Raw genomic sequence first — 19,625 nt, 5'->3', positions numbered from 1 at the left:
TGTTTGTTCTTTTGGGACTGAGTTTGACAGTGGCTTCATAACTCTGCTTCAGAATTCAGTAAGTAATGTTGGTTCATGAATGTTTAAAGAAGGCTTTTCTGCAGAAGAGGCAGCAGATGCTCCTAAAATGCCAGACTGATTTGAATCTTGGTTATTTAAAATTCTTCAGACACACATTGGCGAAAGGAGAGAGAGAGAGATGCAATCTGCAAATCATCATAAATTCTTAGTGTTACCACAGCTATTAAACTGTGAATGATAGTGTTAAGGCAAAGGAAGCCAAGTGTAAAGATTACCTAGCATCTAACCAGTAGTAGCAGACATTCTGAAACTTAGTGCAAATTTGGCCCAGTTTTCATACTTTTTTAATCATTATTTTTCCATGTTGGAGGAACTATTTGCGTGTGAATGCACACTCCCTTACTCTAGGATAGTCTGCTACAGTGAAGGATGCTGGCCTAGTGTGTGAAGCCATTTGATCAGAGTTTGAATCTTGATCATAAACTCATTCAGAAGTTGTAACTTCACAGAACTGGCAGATGATTGGCAAGCAGAGGGAACAAGCCATGTAACTGGGAATATGATGTGTTGAAGGTACTGGAGGAAACATTACACAAGAGAAGTAGTGTGAAAACTTCGTCAGTTTTTTAAGGTGATCAGAATCTGGGAACATCAGCTTTGATAAAACACTGCTTAATGTGCACACCTCAGCAGTCAAGCTAGATGTAATAAATAAATTGTCAGGTCTGTGACAGTTCCCATCCCACCACTCTAAGCACTGATTTTGCTTTTGAGAATATATCTAACATCAGATGGAAGTTGGGATGACATGAATGCGTCTATGGCTACATATATTCTGAAATAGTCCTAGTCTATCCATCCAAATTAGCTAAGTATAGCTTCAAGTATATATGGAAGCAAAACAAATAGTGCAGGACATGTTGGAGAGAAACATAAGAATATCCATATTGGCTCAGACCTGCAGTCACCTATTGCAGTATTCTGTTTCCAACATCAGCCATGTGAAATTGATTTAGGAATCAAGAGGCACTGGCATTTCCATTTCCTAAACTTAGACTGTGTCCTTTCATACAGAAGACTTCCACCCACATGCTAACTCAAACTAGTCTCACGTGTGCAAGCATTGCACTGTTTAAGGTAGGTAAAACTTTGGAATGTCGCTGGGCAACAGGAATAAGAGTGATTGTCTGAGACGATCACTGCTCCTAGAGAAGAATCTATTTTGTTAACCCAATGGAATGTGCCAGGCAAGGGACTGCTTACCCAAGAAACTGAAATAGCACCTACTATTAACTATGAATTACGCATTTTAAAGTTAACCAGGGTGGTGGTGCATATTAACTGGGCTTAGTAAATGGCTACCTCTGAACATACTAGACCTGAATCTGAAACACAATATAATAGCCATTTTCTAGCTCTTAGTAAATACACTGTTGTAGAAATTAGGGGGTTTAGATGTTTTAAACCAGTACCACATCAGTTTACCCCACTAGTGGCCATAAGAAATATTTATTGATACCTTTGTATAAAAACCTGTCATACTATTGCTAGCGATTAATCTGGAGCTATTATTGATAGGTTTATCAGAATTAGGCCATAATTTGTAGAGACCTACATTAATATAGTTAAGCTTTTAAAGCAAAGCAAGAAGATGGTCTTGTATCATGGCCATTTGAACATCTTTTCTGACCTATCTATATATATTAATTAGGCTCATCCATCTCTAAATCATAGGATTGAGTAGTTTTGCAAATGTGGAGGATTTTGTATGTAACCTTCTGGGGAAGGGGAATGAAATGTTCCCATCCTCTGTGCACATTAACTACTGTGAGGATTTGGGTCCAACAGGCTGAAAACTACAGCAGCTATTTGTAAAAGTGACCGTGACTGCCTTTAAAAAAAATCTGGTTTTATCTTAATTTCTTCATGTAACATTTTCTATTTGACCTGCACTTAAATGTGAAGTTGCAGGTAACCTGATAGTTTGAAATATGATCTCACAATGTAGCATCTGTAACTGCTTTTAATGTATCCTCTGCAGAGATGCCTTTTTGTAACCATTTTAGGATTACTTGGTCAATTGCAGCAGATTTCCCTACCAGTGACAAATGCTTCATGCTTTAATTAAGAACTGTCCCAATATTAAGATAAATGTACCAATACTTTCAAAGATCTGCTCCTAAAGTATGAACCAACCAAGTAATAAGTTGAAATGACACTCCTTTTGACAGCTAACCCATTTGCAGGCACAGTTTCAATAGAGATTTGATACCATTTCAGCATAGCTATAAATTTGACTATAGTCTTCATTGGAGAATGCTAACAACCTGCATTTGTTCCGACCTGCTGCCCCAGGTGGGTAGTTCTATAAGCCTAGGTCTATGGTGTCCAACCAGTTCTGAAGCACTAGTCAAATATCCATTAGTGGCTAGCATGTTGGAGACCACCAGCCTAGAGCATTACAATTCCACGTGTTCAGCAGAGTGAAATCCTTAGAATAACCTTGACCGGTGTATTTTAAGTTTTAAATCTTCCACTTCAAATGTAATTTTAAGGTTCCAGGCCATTATCTTAGGGCAGTAGAGATAGCTATTTGGATCAAAGCATTCAGTAGTTTTTATGTGGCAAGATGATAGGAAGGCTCTTTACCCACTAGCTTTGGAGCAGCACGTTGTATCAGGTGGGGTTTTTTTTTTCATTTTATTTCTGAAAAATATAAATGTGAAATTGCAGGGATAGAAGAGACTGACACATTCCACCTGCACTTCAGATATGTGGCATGTCATCTTCCCAATATGGAAATTCTGAGGTTGAATTTACCATTTCAGAAAGGGGTAACAAATCCTAGATTTGTAACACAAGCCTGCTGTTGAAAAGGCTAAAAATATTCTAAGTAGTTAAGGCTATAGTACATGCTGCTTTTGTGTAATGCAATACAGCTTGGTCTGCAGATATTTTTGTGCATCATCATGCTGTGCTACCATCCCCTCTGTCAGCACCACTGTTGATTACAACCTATATTGAATACTGGAAAATATTTTTACAAATGTATATTTCCCTGCTTCAAGGTAACTTTTACTAAGAGAGATTATGCTACAATTATATCTGCTTATTTTCACCTAATGTCATGAGAGAGTTTTTAAAAAGTGGTGATTAATATGGTAGGCCAATAAAGGCCATTTTAAAGCTGTTTGCGGGGGTGTTTTTTATTGTTTTTTTCTATGAGAATTTAAACAATCTCTGGCTAACAGAAAAAGCTGGCTGACACTTTAATTTGGTAAAGTATAATTTCTTCTAAGAAGCTGGTTTTGAGGGATAGAAAGGTCAATAGAAAACTAAGCCATTTACTGTTGTTTACCTGTATATTAAATTTTAGAAGCTATAGCTTTAGTGGCCCTGTATTTAAAATACTCGCTCTGTTTTATTTTCCTGTTGAAGTTCTTGAACTTCCAGGAAAAAGTCTTACTAAAATATTAATAAATCTTTTGTTTACATACTGAGTTGTGATGGTTTCCATTCCCAAGAACACCTACTTGTCGGTCTACTACAATGTTTGGGATAAAAATTACTTTTAATTCCCAAGTATAAAGCTAGCAAAGCTTCTAATTTATTGCTTACTTTGCTTCTGTATCAGTCAAATGTTCAGGGACACCAGACACACACTGCTGGAGTGACCTGTTGTAAATAACTTGCAATAGATTCAATAGTTCAAGGCTACTTCAGATAAGTTAAAGCAATAAAGTGGTTGCAAGTAGCATTTTGTAATGAGAAACTTAAATAACTTGGTTACTTTTTACTACAACTACTATTAATATTATTTTACAGTTCCCAAAGGTGTACTGGACAACTGGCAATAGAAAGGAAACTGATTCTTGACCCAAAGAACTTGCAGGTTAGTTCTGGGCAAAATAGAATAAAAAGGCATTTAAAATAAAAAGATACAGTGGAGGCGAGGGAGGACGGACAGAGCTGCATCCACGATAAATGTTGAAAAGAGTCTAGTGCTGTAGTGGGTAAAGTGACCATATAACAATGGAACTTTTTTAGGGTATGTCTGTTGTACCAATAAAAGCAAGCAGGATCTTATGAGGGGGATAAGGCAAAAAGCCACATTTATTGTAAAGATAATAATAAAAAATATAGAAAAGATAGAAGCAAACAACATTGTTTAACTACTTAACCCATATACATATAAACATTCATTCATCCATTCATTCAGGTTCTGTGAATTTGTTATAGTTACCAGCCTGGAAGTTGCTTGTGACAGAACACTGGCCAGATATTCTGTACACAAGTGATGGTAGTGGGTAGCGAAGTCCTGATCAGATGCGCATCTGAAGCTCCTGGTAGGCTGGCAGCAGAACCTTGGACTCTGATTCCATAGTTTTTTAGTCCAGTTCTTATAGGAATTTCTTCCTATGCCAGACTATGGAAATTGCTGCATCATGCTGATGTCTCCAGGGTGGCTGCCAGGTGCTGTCAGTGATCTCATTGGGTGGACCTCCAGTACTTGGTTTTCTCCACTTGACACCTTTTGGTTGCAGTGCCACCTGATGCCTTCTTCAGCCCTTTGTTGCTGTATTCTCAGGCTGGCACCTCTCAGAACCATTCACTCATCATCCAAGCACTCTCTCTCTTACATACATTCCTTAATTAATGTTTCCCATACAATATTTTTGTATAATAATAACTTTACATATATCAGAGTTGTAGTTACAAAAAGTTTCTGGGTGGTATTGCTTAAAACATTCTCTGAGTGCTGAGTAAAGTTACAATGTTTTAAAGAGAACAGCCGTCAATTATGTGACAATGCATTGTTACAATGTATCTCTGCAATGTCAATTTCAAGCAGCCCCTTGCACAAGCTTGAGCATGCCCTGGGGCACAGAGGGGGGGGCTGTTTCTGGCTACATAGGATTATATTCTTAACAGTTCTAAGTTACATGACCTAATACATTATATTCTAAAGGGGCAATAATAATAATAAATCTAAACATTTAACAATCTTAACAAATAATAATAAGAAGAATTATTAATAATAAATCTAAATACTTTAAGTTGTGGGGAACAAATTATGGGGAGTCACTTCCATTTGGGGGAATCATTTTCAATACATTAATATGTTATCCCTACATGTCTATAGTTTTAAATGTGGGAATGTAATTCCAGCTAGAGGAGACATATTTGTGCTAGCTCTGAACAACTTAACATGCTAAAAATAGTGTAGGCCAAAGGAACATGAGGAACATCAGGGGCTAGCTGCTCCAAGTATGTAGTTGTCCGAGACACTAAGCCCATACATGATTGTGTAGTGTTATGCAGCATTACTGTATTGATTTTGCCCACTACAGTCTTGTATATGTAACAACATTGTACCAGTTTAATTAAATGGTTTTAATTAAACCAATTTAGTTAAAATAGCCCAACCCCTGTATGATGGGATAAGATCCCCCTGCACTAGGCCCGAAGGGGTTAACTCCACTCTGAGGGCCAGAGAAGCCATACAAGGTTCAAACCCCTTGATTTATACAGTCAAAAGAAAGCCAAGTTAACAGGATCAAAAGAGGGGCAAAACTTCACATTATTGGTGTGAGACTGGTTAAGTATCTTCATTTCAATATCAAGCACACAGCAATCTCCTGTCCATATCTCCCTGGTTATCTCAAATTGCTTTCTGCCTAACACCTAATGTTCCTTTTCCTGTTAACTCAGGCCCACCTGGCTAGCACGTTGATTTGCATACCTACAATCAACATTAACATACTTTTCTTCTTCCTCTTAAAAGACAAACAGAATTCCTTCAACTTATTCAATTATTACAGCACAATTCATCTTTCTCTTACAGTATAATTCTTTCTACTTTCACAGTAGTCTAATAGAGGCTGTACAGTGTGGGGAACAATGAGGGGTGCTCCGGGCACCCTGTGACACCCTAGTATACTCAAACTCAATGAATATAATGCACTTCCAATAAAATAAGTGGGTTGACACAACAGGGTTGCGTTAATTGAACTGCAGTGGTTTCTAAACTGATGTAGTTAAATTTGACACTAGTCTTGTGGACAAGGAAGCCTCACAACCCTCCTTTGAGAGATGCTCTCTTTTTGCAAATAGTAAAACAGATAAAGGTGAAGCAACTGCATAAAACTGCACAGCAAATTTGTCAGAGCCAGAATGTAGTCCTTGTGGGTTTCTGGCTTCCTAACAATGATCAGTCCACTGCATCACATTATTTAATATTTCTGTGGAAGGAAAAGTGAACTGGTTTGTATTCTACAGAATGGAAAAGGTAGCAGGACAAAGTCTTCCAGCAGCCTGCCCTCCTAAAAAAGTCAACAAACACTCTGTTCTTGCAAAATCAGCCTGTTTACAAATCTTTACTCCAATGAAAGTCAAACTCTTCCACTGATCTTTAAGGAACTGGTTTTCAGAACCAGTTTAGGACATCCCCACACTCAGTGCTGATATGATGAATGGTATACAAGCCTCTCTATCGCATCCTCTCCAGCAGGGTTTGGGCATATTTCTGCACTATGACTGTTGTCCACTTTAGAAGCTGTAAACTACTGCTGTGTGTGTTTGGGTATGGAATAGGACATTGCATTTTGCTAACATCCCAAAGGTCATGGAATTCTAGATAAGTTGAGAATGAATGTGTACATAAGCCATATTTTAATGTTAACCATGGGGTACAAGATGCTTGATGATATTAAAACAACTTACCAAGATAGGGGAAAGGGGAAGAACATAGCTCCTTAAATTGCCAGCAGCATTCAAATTAAAAAAATAAACTGATAGATGGAAAAAATCTTGTAATTTTTTTAAAGCTGTGAAGAGAGACAAACATGTCAAGAAGGGATAGTTAGCTATTATAGGGCTTCTCACAATAAAGTAGGAAATTGCCTTTTGCCTACCAGCCTCAGAGATGACAGTGGCGTGCGAAAAGGTGGTTGATGCGTGAGCATAGATGATGCTTGATGAACAGACACCTCTAATATAACAGGGGCCTACATTCATGAGGGCTTTAAAAACAAGCAGCAGCAGTGTAACATCAATCCACTGCATCATTGGTAGAAAAGAGCAAAAGACAGGTATGTAATCTATTTCTAAAACCCATTTGCAAATGTGCTGCAGTCCAAACACAGTTGAGAGTGGTTGAGACATACTGTGAAGAAGGAATTTCATTGACCCTGCTTTGTGCCCCCAAGGGGATATTTTACTGTTAACAGGTCACCAAAGGATCACTAAAGGAACAGTTTGTGGGAATTGTGCACTTACAAATAAATGAACCTCCAACACAGAGACTTTTTACCTCGTACAGATTCTATATTGATAAGCAGGCATCTTTTTATTGGAAACTCCAAGCTAGGTGGACTTTAGCTAATATGCACATTAGTGAATAGGATGAGATAAAATAATATTCTTTTGATTTGACACACATAGGTCCCTTTTTAAAGAGGATGTATGTTTTATTTGTAGTCACATAAGCACAAGATTTGGGTTACTTTTCTGTACATGCATTGGCAGCAAACTGCAAATGGAAAATATGTGTGGTACAGACTGCGTTAAGTGTTGCCCTGCCTGACCATTTTACAGATGAGAGCTTTGCCCAGTGTGTTACAGTGAGTCAGTAGCACTGGTGAACTTACCTGCAGTATTTTATAGCAAAGCTATATTAAAACTATAATCCCAAATCATGGAGTAGTGCACATGTAATATTTAGGATTTTTAACCATTACTGTAGCATTATTTTTAAGGTAAAAGCCAGGAGTCCTGACTGCCAGCTCTAACCATTGAACCCAGCCTTCTAGTTGATCCTATAAGAGGGGTGTGTACCATCAGACACATTAAATTAATGTAGACACATTTATCTCCAATATACAAATGTATGTATCTCAGGATAATTTATTTTACATTTTAAAAAGCTATTACACTGGCCCTTTTGATCAGCTGTATGTGAATAATTTCTCTGGACTGGTTTGTAGATCAGCCATAGAAAAGTTTTTCACGCCACTATAGGTTTTGTTTCATTAAGATAACCAAAACAGATCTAAAGCTATGCTGATGGATGTTCATAATGTAGATGTACCTAAACTTTTGGTAATTTACTGAGTTAATCCTAAATATTACATGTGCAAACTCTTACTAAATGTAAGTACCTTTACATTAAGGTGTAACTAAACTGTATTTAAACAGATTTAAGTGCAAGATGCATGTTTTCTAATTTAGATAACCCTTACTACTACTTCAAGTGATTGTTCATGCCCATCCCATGTAGGTGTGTGCGCGCTGCATGCACGTGTGTCCAAAGTTTTTTCTCTTAGCAGTACCCGTTGGGCTAGCAGGGGAGCCCCCTGGAGTGGCACCACTATATCAGCTAATATATCTCCCTGCTGGCCCTCCACCCCCTCAGTTACTTCTTACCACTCATGATGGTGCCTTTGTTCTTGCTCTGCATGCACCTCTTTGCAGTTCTTCTGGTTGTTATAGTAGTTAGTTTAAAAGTTTACAGTTAATCGTTCTTATCTAGCTTTTTGGCAGCTTTTAAGTAGTGTACTTAGTGTTAAGCACCCAGGCACAGGCCTTGCTTGGAGTCCCTGGTGTGTCCAGCCAGGCATGCCCAGGACCCAGGGCTTCAAGCCCTGTGGGGACCCTCATGCTTCCTGCCTTAGGTGCCTTTGAGAGGCCCACTTGTCCCAGACCTGTAAGATCTGCAAGGCCTTTAAGTCACGCACCATGCAGGAAAAGGGAGTCTTCCTTGAAGATTATCCTGATGGAGGTGGCCTTCTGCCTGGCACCAGCATCTCAGAGCGCACCGGCTTTGGAGCAGGAGGCACCCAGCCACTCGCACACCTCCCCGGTGCCCCAGAAGAAGAGACTTAGCAGGGGCAGGTCTCTCTCAAGGCATGTGCCCTCCATGAACCCTCAAATGGGGCATGGCACCCAGATCATCGCGGTTAGATTGGCACCACTCTATGCCATGCCAAGACACCAGCCCAGAGGTCTTCCTGGAGCCCTCCATTCCAGATACCTTTGAGGCAGTGAGAGATTTGATCAAGCTGACCTCTTCCCCAGCTTGCCACTGGACCAGGCCAAGAAATGAGGATCCAGACGACGACGCTTCACAGCCTCAGCACCTGGCACCCTGGCCCTGGAAGTGAGAGGGCTCCACTGCCCTGCCCCAGTGCTGGGTGCAGCACCATCTCCAGCCTTGGCACTGGCTGCAGCCCCCACCGTTTCCCACACACCAGCATTGATGCAGACATCAGCACCGGAGACAGCACCAGCCCTTGGACGGCCCTTGGACGGCACCGACTATGGCGCTAGGTCCAGCGACGACCGGCCCTTCTCCATGGGGTACATTGGCACAGCCACCAGCCATGCCCACACCTCCTTCTTGGTACCGGAGAAAACCAGAGTCGATGGCCCACTACAGTCCATCCAGAAGATTGCTGGCCGCTACTGCCACCGCACCACCCTGGTCAACCTCCAAGTATTCGACAGACTCCAAGGCGGAATCAGTCTGGTCATCCCAGGGCTCCAGTTCTTGATGCAGGCACAGGTCCTATTCGTGCCATTGTTTGTGGCACCACAGCACCTCGGTGGACCAGTAGCAGCAGTGGCCTTAGCCTACCCCAGTGCCAGCATTACAGCAGCCCTGGCCACCAAAAGTGCAGGCCCCAACTCAGTGGCCTTTCTGGACCCCTGGGCCTACTGCCAGAGTCAGGGTGTGGGCCCATCTAGACCTTTCTTTTAGGTTGTCAGATTATGTCCCCACTCTGCCTTCCTTCCAAGGTGATGGCTCACTTTCATATGTCTTAAGGTATTTTTCTCCCAATTTTTTACTCCTCGCCCCATTCCTAGGGAAAAGAACGTGCTCTAGACATTAGGAAAGCTTTAGCCTTTTATTTGGAAAGAACAAAGCCCATAAGATCTCACTGCTCTTTGTAGCAATTGCCGATAGGCCGAAGGGGCAGCCAGTCTCTGTGCAGAGGATCTCCTCGTGGATTACGTCCTGTATCAGGGAGTGCCATGAGCTGGCCAGGGTGCCCTTCCCTCATGGCCCACTGCATTAGGGCCCAGGCCTCCTTTATGGCATTCCTGGCCCAAGTCCCTACTTTGGACATCTGCAGGGCTGCCATAGTCTTTGGTCCACACTTTTGCCAATCATTATGTACTAGGCCATCAAGCTCGGGAGGATGCAGCCCTGGGTAGGGCTGTCTTCTGCTCAGTTAAAGGTTAGAACTCTGACCCCACCTCCTAGGGTTTCTGCTTTGAAGTCACCTACGTGGAATGGATATGAGCAATCACTTGAAGAAGAAGAAGAAAAAATGATTACTTACCTCGGTAACTTGTTCGAAATGTGTTGCTCATGTCCACTACAAATCCTGCCTGCCTCCTCATTTTCAGAGTAATTTGGTAAGAAGGAACTGAGGGGCCAGCTGGGAGATATATTAGCCGATATACTGGCGCCACTCCAGGGGGCTCCCCTGTTGGCCCAACTTGTACTGCTAAAGCAAAAACTTCTGGCGACAAGTGCACGTAGCACGTGCACACCTACATGGAATGGACATGAGGGCATATCTCGACAAACAACAGTTACGAAGGTAAGTAACCATTTTTTCTGTATATGGGCTATCCATTTGTAATCCTGAACTAACTAGGAGTTGCCACCCTGTACTATCTAGTAGTAAGAGGAAAAACGTACTACCAAAACAGCTGCAGACCTCCCAGGCTTTATGCTCGTCTTATTAGGATGAAAAAGCTTGAGATCCATTGAAGGAATGGATGATTTTTAGACTACAACATGTTCCATGAAGGAATATATGAAAGGCATTTTGATAAGATTATAGCTCAATAACAAGCTTTGGTAGTTACTGCATTATACAAGTTGAACCTCTCTAGTCGGGCACTCTCTGGTCTGGCAACACTGTGGTCCAACATGAGTTTAGTTAACCGGATGTCCACTTCTCATGGGCGTGGCCAAGATTTCCACGATGCCATAAAGTTTGTTTACAATGTTCTGTGCTGCTATTTAGCTTTAATTTATCCCTGAATGTCTTCTAAGGGCCCAATGAGCAATGGAAGTGCTGGTAATGTTGTTAGACCATCTTGACCTCCTGTGGTTTGGAAAATTCTTTAGTTTGGGACTGGTCAGGTCCCAAAGATTCCAGAGTAGAGGGGTTCAACCTGTACCAGAAATGCATTTTATGCTCCTAAGTGGAGCTTGAGTTTGTATCTACTTGTGTTTGGCCAGCTTACCACAAGAGGTCACCAGAGTCCTCTCATTTTTCATGCATCTTTTAAGTATAGCTCCAGGCTTCCAGAGCATATGAGCTGATTGTGGTGAGGCGATGCAGAAACTGCAATGCAGGGATAGATGTTCCTCCAGGTTTCAGATCCCGAGCGCTATGCTTTGCCAAAGTTCTGGGGCCACTTAAGCAGGACGATGGTTTTAATGTGATTGACTGCAGTTGTAGTTCCTATTAGTAAGAGGCAGAATGCTGCACACAAAATAAGACGCAAGATACCAAAGGGAAAACAATTGAGCTTCTTAATATCAAAATTAGATAATTTAAAACTTTTAGAAGATTGTGAAATTATGTGGTAGAACTAAAAATGGGGGGGGGGGAGACTTGCAATCATCCTTTCTGACTTATAAAGCACCTTTCACTTGATCATATGAAAACGGTTTTAAAAGGGTTGTGCTTGACACTGCCTCTGAGAGAGATGGTTTTAGACACACTTTTATGAGGAAACTGTGGCAGAGACTGGTTAAATGGCTTGCCTCTATGGTCACATTACAAATACAATCCAGGAATTCTGAGAAACTGGGATGTTAAGCAGTTCTCTAGGCAGTCTTCCAGAATTTAAATCTGCTTTTCTTTCCAATGTATCATTAAGAAATTCAGAAACAATAAGATCGCCTGCAATAGTTTCCTTTTCCCTTCTGTCTCTTCAGCAAGGAGAGATTATCCCAAGATCGCTCTTAAGCTCATGATTCTATATATTGTGGTTACTCTCTAAGGTGCCACAGGGCCTCTTGTTTTTATAGTTACAAACTAACCCAGCTACTCCTCTGAGATTTTTTTTTTGCTGACGTCAGTAAGTGATGCTTTGTCAACAATGAAAGCTTTTTAGTCTACGTTGAAATTGACATTAGACACTGGCTACATCAATTTCAGATCCAATTAGAACAGAGAGGAAAGGAAAACTGGTGTTTGCCATATTTTTAGTCTCCTAACAGAGTATTTAAAAAAATGGGATGTAAACAAAGTATTGTTAAGCCATCTTAAACTGAAAGACACACTTATGGATAGGTCAGAACCAAAATTCTGGTTTACTTAAAAAAAAAAATTCCCACAACTTAATATCAGTAGAAATATATTCATGACATTTAAAAATAATTAGTAAAAATATTATTTTCCATGTTTGCAAACCCAGACTTTGTAGCACAGACCTAAATTCTGAAAGTGACTAAAACCAAATGAACCTGACTTGTCAATTTTCGTTGTCCAAGATGGGTGAAATGTCAAAAGTAAATCAGTATGAATGATAAAGTATTAAATGGCATTTTACAAATTTTCATTTTTAATAATCACAGTTGGTGGCAGGTCACCCAGAGAAGCAATTTTGTGTTTTGAATATATAGGATCCACCTCTTCCTCAACTTTAACCCCTGTGCATTAAACCCATTGATTTTAATGGCATTATTCGGGACTCACCAATTTAATTCATATTAACCATTGTCCAGCCCCAACTTTGTTACAACAGTGATTTTTCTCAAGATTCCTTATTCTTTTATGAATTTTCATAAATTCTGAGGTGCAACTTGCTGACTGGTTAAAAAAAAATCTAACCTAAGGTCTTCAGTTACACATCAGCTTTTCTTGATAACGTGTCTATTTAAATTCTCTTTGGCAATTTTAACTCTGGATGTTTTATAGTTACTCATTTAGGAGATGCTGGTGATTTAAAATTCAGACAAACGCTCTTACCACTTCCTGCATGTTAACACTGGCTAGCTCTGCTGTCACTTGTAGTGCACTTAACACTAATCTTTTTACAGTAAATTGCACTAAAAGATCTTTTGTTTTTTAATATTTTGCTGCTGAGTTTCAAGATGTCAAATTATTTTTAAGTCAGCTTTTCCCCAAAAAGAGTCACACTCATGGCAGATCAGCTACAGGCCTGCCTTAGGACCTAACATGACAATGTCCCTTCTATTTTGCAATATATGGTTTTGTCACAAGTGTGTCAGGGTAAGTCACTGCAAACTAGTCTAAGATTTGCATGATTTATTAATTTTGTTTAACAAACAGAATATTTAAATCATACTTTGTAGTTGTAGCCACAGCCTAGAGAAATGTCTTCCTGAGAGACTTGTTACAGAATCACTATGCTATCTTGCACAATAATCTTCTTTCACAGTGGTGTTATCGGGGGAGGAGGGGAGGTGTTATATTTCCCTGTTCTGAAATGAGACTGAGAGCAACCAAAGGTAACTTTCATAATTCTAAGCAATAGGAGTACGGTATGCAAACTAGCTTAGTTATTTCCTTTATAGTTTCTATTATTTAACCTATATTATCCTCTGCGTAGCTAATGTAGGGAATAAAATATAATATACTAGAAATTATCCCATCATAAGACGGGATCTTCAGGTCTCTCCTCCATGTCGGTCTTTTCTCCCGAGTGTCTTTCTCTTTCTCTCCTCCTCCTACTGCCTCCCCCTCTCTCTCTCAGCTCTCCTCTGCCTTCTGCTTATATCTCCGTCTCTCTCTTTCTCTTCTCCCCCTCCTGCCTCTCACTCTCTCTCCACTCTCCTTTGTCTGTCAGGGATGCACGCTTGTCCAGGCCCTGCCCCCCTGGCTGTGTACGTCACCGCCCCATCCCCCTTCACCTCCCACCGTGGCGCTCGGCTGACTTCTGTGCCGCTCAGCCAGGCTTTTACAGGGGAGCAAGCAGAGTAAACGTCCGTTTCGGCTCCCCCGCAGTGGCCCAGCTGGGCGGCGCAGAAGTCAGTCGAGCGCCAAGGTGGGAGGCGAAGAACATGACTCAGGCAACAGCGCCGCCCAGAGGAAACAGGGGAACTGCGGAGCCCAAATGGCCGTTTGGGCTCCGGACTCCCTATACTGCATGGGGAGCGCAGAGCCCAAACGGCTGCTTGCGCCACTTGCTCCCCTGCGGCGGCCCGGCTGAGTGGCGCAGAAGTCAGCCGTGCGCCACGGCAGGAGGCGAAGGGGGGCGAGGCAGTGACGTACGTGGCCAGGTCCCACCCCCTGGACATGTATGTCACCGCCCCGCGCCCTTTCCCCTTCCGCCATGGCACTCGGCTGACTTCTGTGCCGCTCAGCCGGGCCACTGTGGGGGAGCAAGCGGCGCAAGCAGTCATTTGGGCCCCATGCTCCCCATGCAGCACAGGCCGCCCAGAGGGAACAGCCAGCATTTCAGGCAACAGCACCCCCCAGAGGGAACAGCCAGCATTTCAGGCAACAGCACCGCCCAGAGGGAACAGCCAGCATTTCAGCGTTAGACTCTCAGACACTGGGCTACTATATATATATATATATATGATTTCATGGATAATATCAGATGGTTGTTTCATTGCCAGTGGGAGACCAAGCCATGGAATAACCTGAAATATTTTTATGAACTAAGAGAATAGCAGAGAATATCATTGTAAAGTGATGAACACTAAATTCAATAAGACCTACCAGAGAAATACATTCTAATTTAATACTTCTGTTGTGTATTAAATCCATTAGCTGTACAAGAAAAGGGCTCATGCTACATTGTGAGTCAGTGCTGTATCAATTGTTTCATCTTCTATCAGGATTTCAAAAGTGTTCTATCCATAAAACTTTCTTTAATTGGAGTTGCATGAAACATATGTGGCACAGGAAGCATTATTCTGATGAAACAACTTATTTTTAAATTATGAGCAAGATTCTACCTAACTCATCAGTTATTTGGGTGGATTCTTTTTATTTTTACCCTGGCATTTTTTCTGGTTTAAACACTTGTGAACTTCTATAAAAAACAAACAAACCTCCTCTCCCTCTCTCTTCCCTTTCCATTCCCCCCACTCCCAACAAGCCATCCTGTGACTTTGCAAGATCTCAAGCAAAGCCACTTTGAGCCTGGTCAGCACTTGGGAGCAAGACTGCCAAGGAATACCTTCAGAAAATGAGATTGGTGCTAAGTAGGAGCAATGGGCTACCGGAGACTCTTTCATATGAAATGCAAGCCGCATATCTTTACTGTAGATGGTAATCTACTTTAAAGAAAACCAGAATTTTGGTTTTGATCTACCTAACAGTGTGTCTTTCAGTTTGACAGCCTAATAGTGTCACTTTTCATAGAAGTTGAATTAACTGGAGTCCTTACCAAACTTCACCTTGGATAAATACATTTTGTCTACCAGAACTCCCTCTGATTTTAAAAATCATCCTTTTGACTTCCTGCCTTATATATGTTGTAGTGTTGCTTTGTGGCTATTTAGGCAGCTGCTCTCTTTAACTTCAGAGATGAAGGTTAAAATGACCTTGTTGTAAAATAAATCTATGAATGTAAGATCATTATTTCTAATGTTGGCTATTTGCTTTAGTATTTAAAAACACAATCTTGTATATTAGAAAGTGACTATTGTAACCATCCATTACTTGTAATTCTTCAGGGTTTGATTACTAGCCAAGTCATTAGTAATTTTGGGTGATCCAAATTGAGACACCTTTAAGGACAGGGAATTTGCTGCTTCCAGTGATGTAGTGATGAGGATAGAGGGGGTGCAGTTTGCCCTTGAACACCATGCTGGGGTGTGTGTGCCAATTTAGCTGCCAAAAGTTGTGGTGGTGGTAACTTTTTTACGATTATTTCCTAATGCGTGCGAACTGAGGTGATTGGGTAGAGTGCATTCCTGCCACCATTCGCACTAAAACACATGGTCTAGACTGGCAAGTTTTTCCGCAAAAGCACTTGCTTTTGCGGAAAAACTTGCCAGCTGTCTACACTGGACGCTTTGAATTTGCGCAAGAACGCTGACGATCTAATGTAAGATTGTCAGTGTTCTTCCGCAAATACAATGACTCTCCCGTTTGGGAAAAACCCCTTTTGCGCAAATGCTTTTGAGCAAGAGGGCCAGTGTAGACAGTTGAGAACCGTTTTACGCAAAAAAGCCCCAATGGCGATCGGGGCTTTCTTGCGCAAAACCGCGTCTAGATTGGCACAGACACTTTTGCGCAAAAGCGTCCGTGCCAATCAAGATGCTCTTTTCCACAAATGCTTTTAACGGAAAAACTTTTCCGTTAAAAGCATTTGCGGAAAATCATGCCAGTCTAGACATAGCCATGCGGAATAATCTCAATGCTTTCATACGATAACATAACGATCGTCCTATTTACTTTTTGAAGGTTTCGCTGAAACCTTTTCACAGTCGACTGTTGGAATATATACAAAATAGGAAATAGCTTTTTTATGATTAACCACTACTACTTTTGTCAGCTAAGTTGGTGCCCCTCTAGCGTGGTGCCCAGGGGCAACTGCCCCCCCGCCCTCTCTCGCAACACCACTGGCTGCTTCTCCAGGTTGAAAAGAGAAGCACTAAAGATGTTCCCAAAACACAAGCAAGCTTCACATTGAATGTCAGCAGATATTTTAATATAAATTGAGGCATGTGGATTTTTAAATATAAATTACAACTATCATACATTTAAAAATTCACGGACTATCATGCTTTTTCTATTTTGGTTGAAGAGCAGGAGGAGACTTTCTAACCATAAGGGAGATTAGTTGATGGGATAGTTTGTCCCAGGAGATTATTAACCCTTATCATTTGGGTTAAGAGAGTATGATTTGATGGCTAAAATTTATTGTGGGAACCTTGATTCCTGATTCTGCCCCATTTGCATTCTTGGAGCTTCAATTTCTCCATCTATGTAATGGGGATGGTTATGTATATCCATCTTTGGAAAATGCTTTGCAATTGGTGGATGGAAAATGCTATCTTTATAAATGCTAATTGTTGTAGTTTTACTCAGGCTCTCTTGAGCCTCTCTGATGGAAGGTGCCATATCAATGCAAAATATGGTTATTAAACCTAGTCTGAATACCAGTCTGTTGCATATACTTTAGAGAGCTGCCTGATGGTAGTGAACTGAACCTTCCAGTTTGCAGGGTGGCCTAACCCAAATGTCCCCAAGAAACCCTGGTGCTGAACGGGGCTGTTCTACTAAAGCTGCTGGCAGATCCTTTCTGGGCTCTAGCCCTATAGCTTATGTTGGAAGAAAGAATGGCACTGTGCATTATTTCCGTGTTCCAAAGGTGGTGCCCTCTGCTGCCTTTAGGGTCCTCTAATGCCTCCCCCCTACTCCCCGCGCACCCCCCGCAAGCAGCTGCTCCTGCAGCACTGTAGCTTTAAGAGAAAACTCAGCTGTTTGTTATCCTTCCTCCTAGCTCCCATGCTGGCAGGGCCAGAGTCTTTCCCATTGGCTGTCTGCTCCCCAGCTGTTGTCTGCTCCCTGCAACCTACTCCCCAGGAGGGTGGGGAACAGGACGTGGCCTGGCAGCTTGATTGGTCTCCCCAAAAAGGGTTGGACTTCGCCCCAGCCAACCGTCTGGATGTTGCTATGTGCCAGCTGGTGAGTATAGGCGCAGCCCGCTGGCAGTCAGGGCTAGCATGCTCGACTGAGCAGCTATAAGGGGGAGGGAGCCTGCGGGAAGGGGGAGGGAGCTGCAGAGCTGCCTGGAGAGGAGTATCCTGGCTTGTTCCAGCCGACCAGCTCCGTCTGTACGGGGGACGCTCCGAGGGCTGCTGCGCTGGGGCTGGTAAGCGTCTGGGGGAAAGCAGAAGGGCTCTGCGACGGAGAAAGGGGGGAGGGAAAACGGGAGCAGGGGGCTGCTGGGGACGCTCTGAGAATCTGCCCCCCAACCTCCGGAACCTGCGCAACAAAAAGATCGGCTTCCCAGCGCTGTGCGCTCGTCTCGGGCCAGGGGTGTCTCGGGCCAGGGCTGGGTCCGGGCCAGGAGGCCGAGGCAGCCTGGGTGGGTTTTTTTGGGGGGAGGAGGGGTGTCATGACAAGCCAGCTGTTGCGACTGGAGCTTGGAGGGGGGAGGAGACGCGTTTGGTTCTTTCCCTCCACTTTCAGCACATGCTCTTTGTCCCCCGGAATTCAGTAGTGCTTGGCCGTAGGAGCCGATTGCACTGACGGGGGGTGTGGAGAATGGTGGTGGAAGAAGACAGTTCGCATCCGTTCAGAATTCACTTCCCCCCTCTATTTGTAATGGGGGGGAGGTGGCTCTACACCCTTCTTTCTCAGGGGATCCCAGATTTGGAACCTGCATCTCCTCCATTCCGACCCCCCCCCCCCCACAGGTGCTCCCATCAAACCTCCTCTGCTGCATTTCACTGGGGGGGTTGATGTTGGGCAATCCAGGCTCTGCAAAGCAGGCACGGTTCCCACTGGGGGGAGGAGGATTGGGGAGGTGAAGACAACAGGTCTGAGAGCTTGAAAGGGGCAAACAGTGCACCAGTTAGTTTGCTTGGTTAAAATACAGTTAAGGTGGGGGGGTTCTTCTCCTCCCTCCCCTCCCCCCAATGATTCAATTTTGGGAAAATCCTCTTGTATGAATCTGGTTCAGTTACTGGTGTTGCTATTGGGAATGTGGGGAGGTTGATGTAAGTCGGGGAGACGTAGTTCTGAATTAAGCCAATGGCTGTAGCCGTTGAAAGCTGGGGAGCCTGAATTGGAGAAATGATTTTGGGGTGAGGACTGGTGAGGAAGGGGGCACACTACCAAGGGCAGACACTCCTGGGGAGGGTGCTAGGGCCATTCCCTCCGTCTGGCTGCCAGGCTAGCCTAGAGTGAGCTGCTGACCAGATCTACATGCCATGTGACTGGATCTATTTACTAACACTGCCAGTGAGCCCTGGAGATTGGGCCTTTCCCAGCTCAGGCTGGAGGCTGCTGCTCTGCCTGCTCGGGAGGAAATGAAATCATTGCCTGGTGGTGCAAAGAAAAAAAAAATCTCAAGGCCGGAGGAACGGGATGGGGAGAAGGGACTGCCCTCTCCCCACATGCCCTTTTGTGCACAGAGTAGGTAGTTTCCAATGGCTTGCAGCCCAGCAGCTCTTCATACCAACCCCCCTCAGGGAATGGGGATCAAGTGCACAGTCCTTGCCACAGATGTCACCCCATTGGGGAAGGAGGGAAACTGCTCCCCGTGTTCGTGTCGGCATTGGGCCCAGGAGCATGATGCATCAGAGTCAGGGCTCCCACACCCTATGGCGCTCCGCTCTGGACCAAGCTTCAGGTTTTGATCCAACTAGACAAAGGGTTTGAGATGATAGAAGGGACTGAAGACCACACTGAGGGTCCACACAGTTGTTTCTGTCTGTTTGGAGCCACAAAGGAGTTCAAATGTTCTGGTTTAAATGATGGCATTGAAGGACAGAGATAAGCAAAGCAGATTGGAGCTAAAACAAAAAATCTCGCACTTGTTTTGCCCTTTAGTGTCAATACAGAAAACATTTAGTGTTTCCATCTGGTGTAGAGTATGTTAAGTGGGGAGGAGTTGGGGTAATATCACTAGTCTCCTGCTATTGC

At 43.0% G+C, this 19,625-nt stretch overlaps 1 protein-coding gene across 4 annotated transcripts in view; it reads left to right on the top strand.

The window, feature by feature from the left end:
- Window positions 1-17,714: 17,714 nt before the first annotated feature.
- The window catches only part of YPEL2 (yippee like 2), a 62,258-nt gene continuing 60,347 nt past the window's right edge, over window positions 17,715-19,625 (top strand). For 2 of the 4 annotated variants that reach the window (XM_006138657.5, XM_006138658.4), the window contains exon 1: window positions 17,715-17,847. The gene's annotated coding sequence lies outside the window, so the exon portion shown is untranslated. The remainder of the gene's footprint in view (window positions 17,848-19,625) is intronic. The other 2 variants (XM_025179220.3, XM_075904694.2) reach the window with 2 other exon arrangements.

This window comes from Pelodiscus sinensis, chromosome 21, assembly GCF_052426305.1.
Source record: "Pelodiscus sinensis isolate ZL-2025 chromosome 21, ASM5242630v1, whole genome shotgun sequence".
NCBI lineage: Eukaryota > Metazoa > Chordata > Testudines > Trionychidae > Pelodiscus > Pelodiscus sinensis.
Note: the sequence above shows the minus strand (reverse complement) of the source record. Positions and strands in the feature narration are given on the sequence as shown.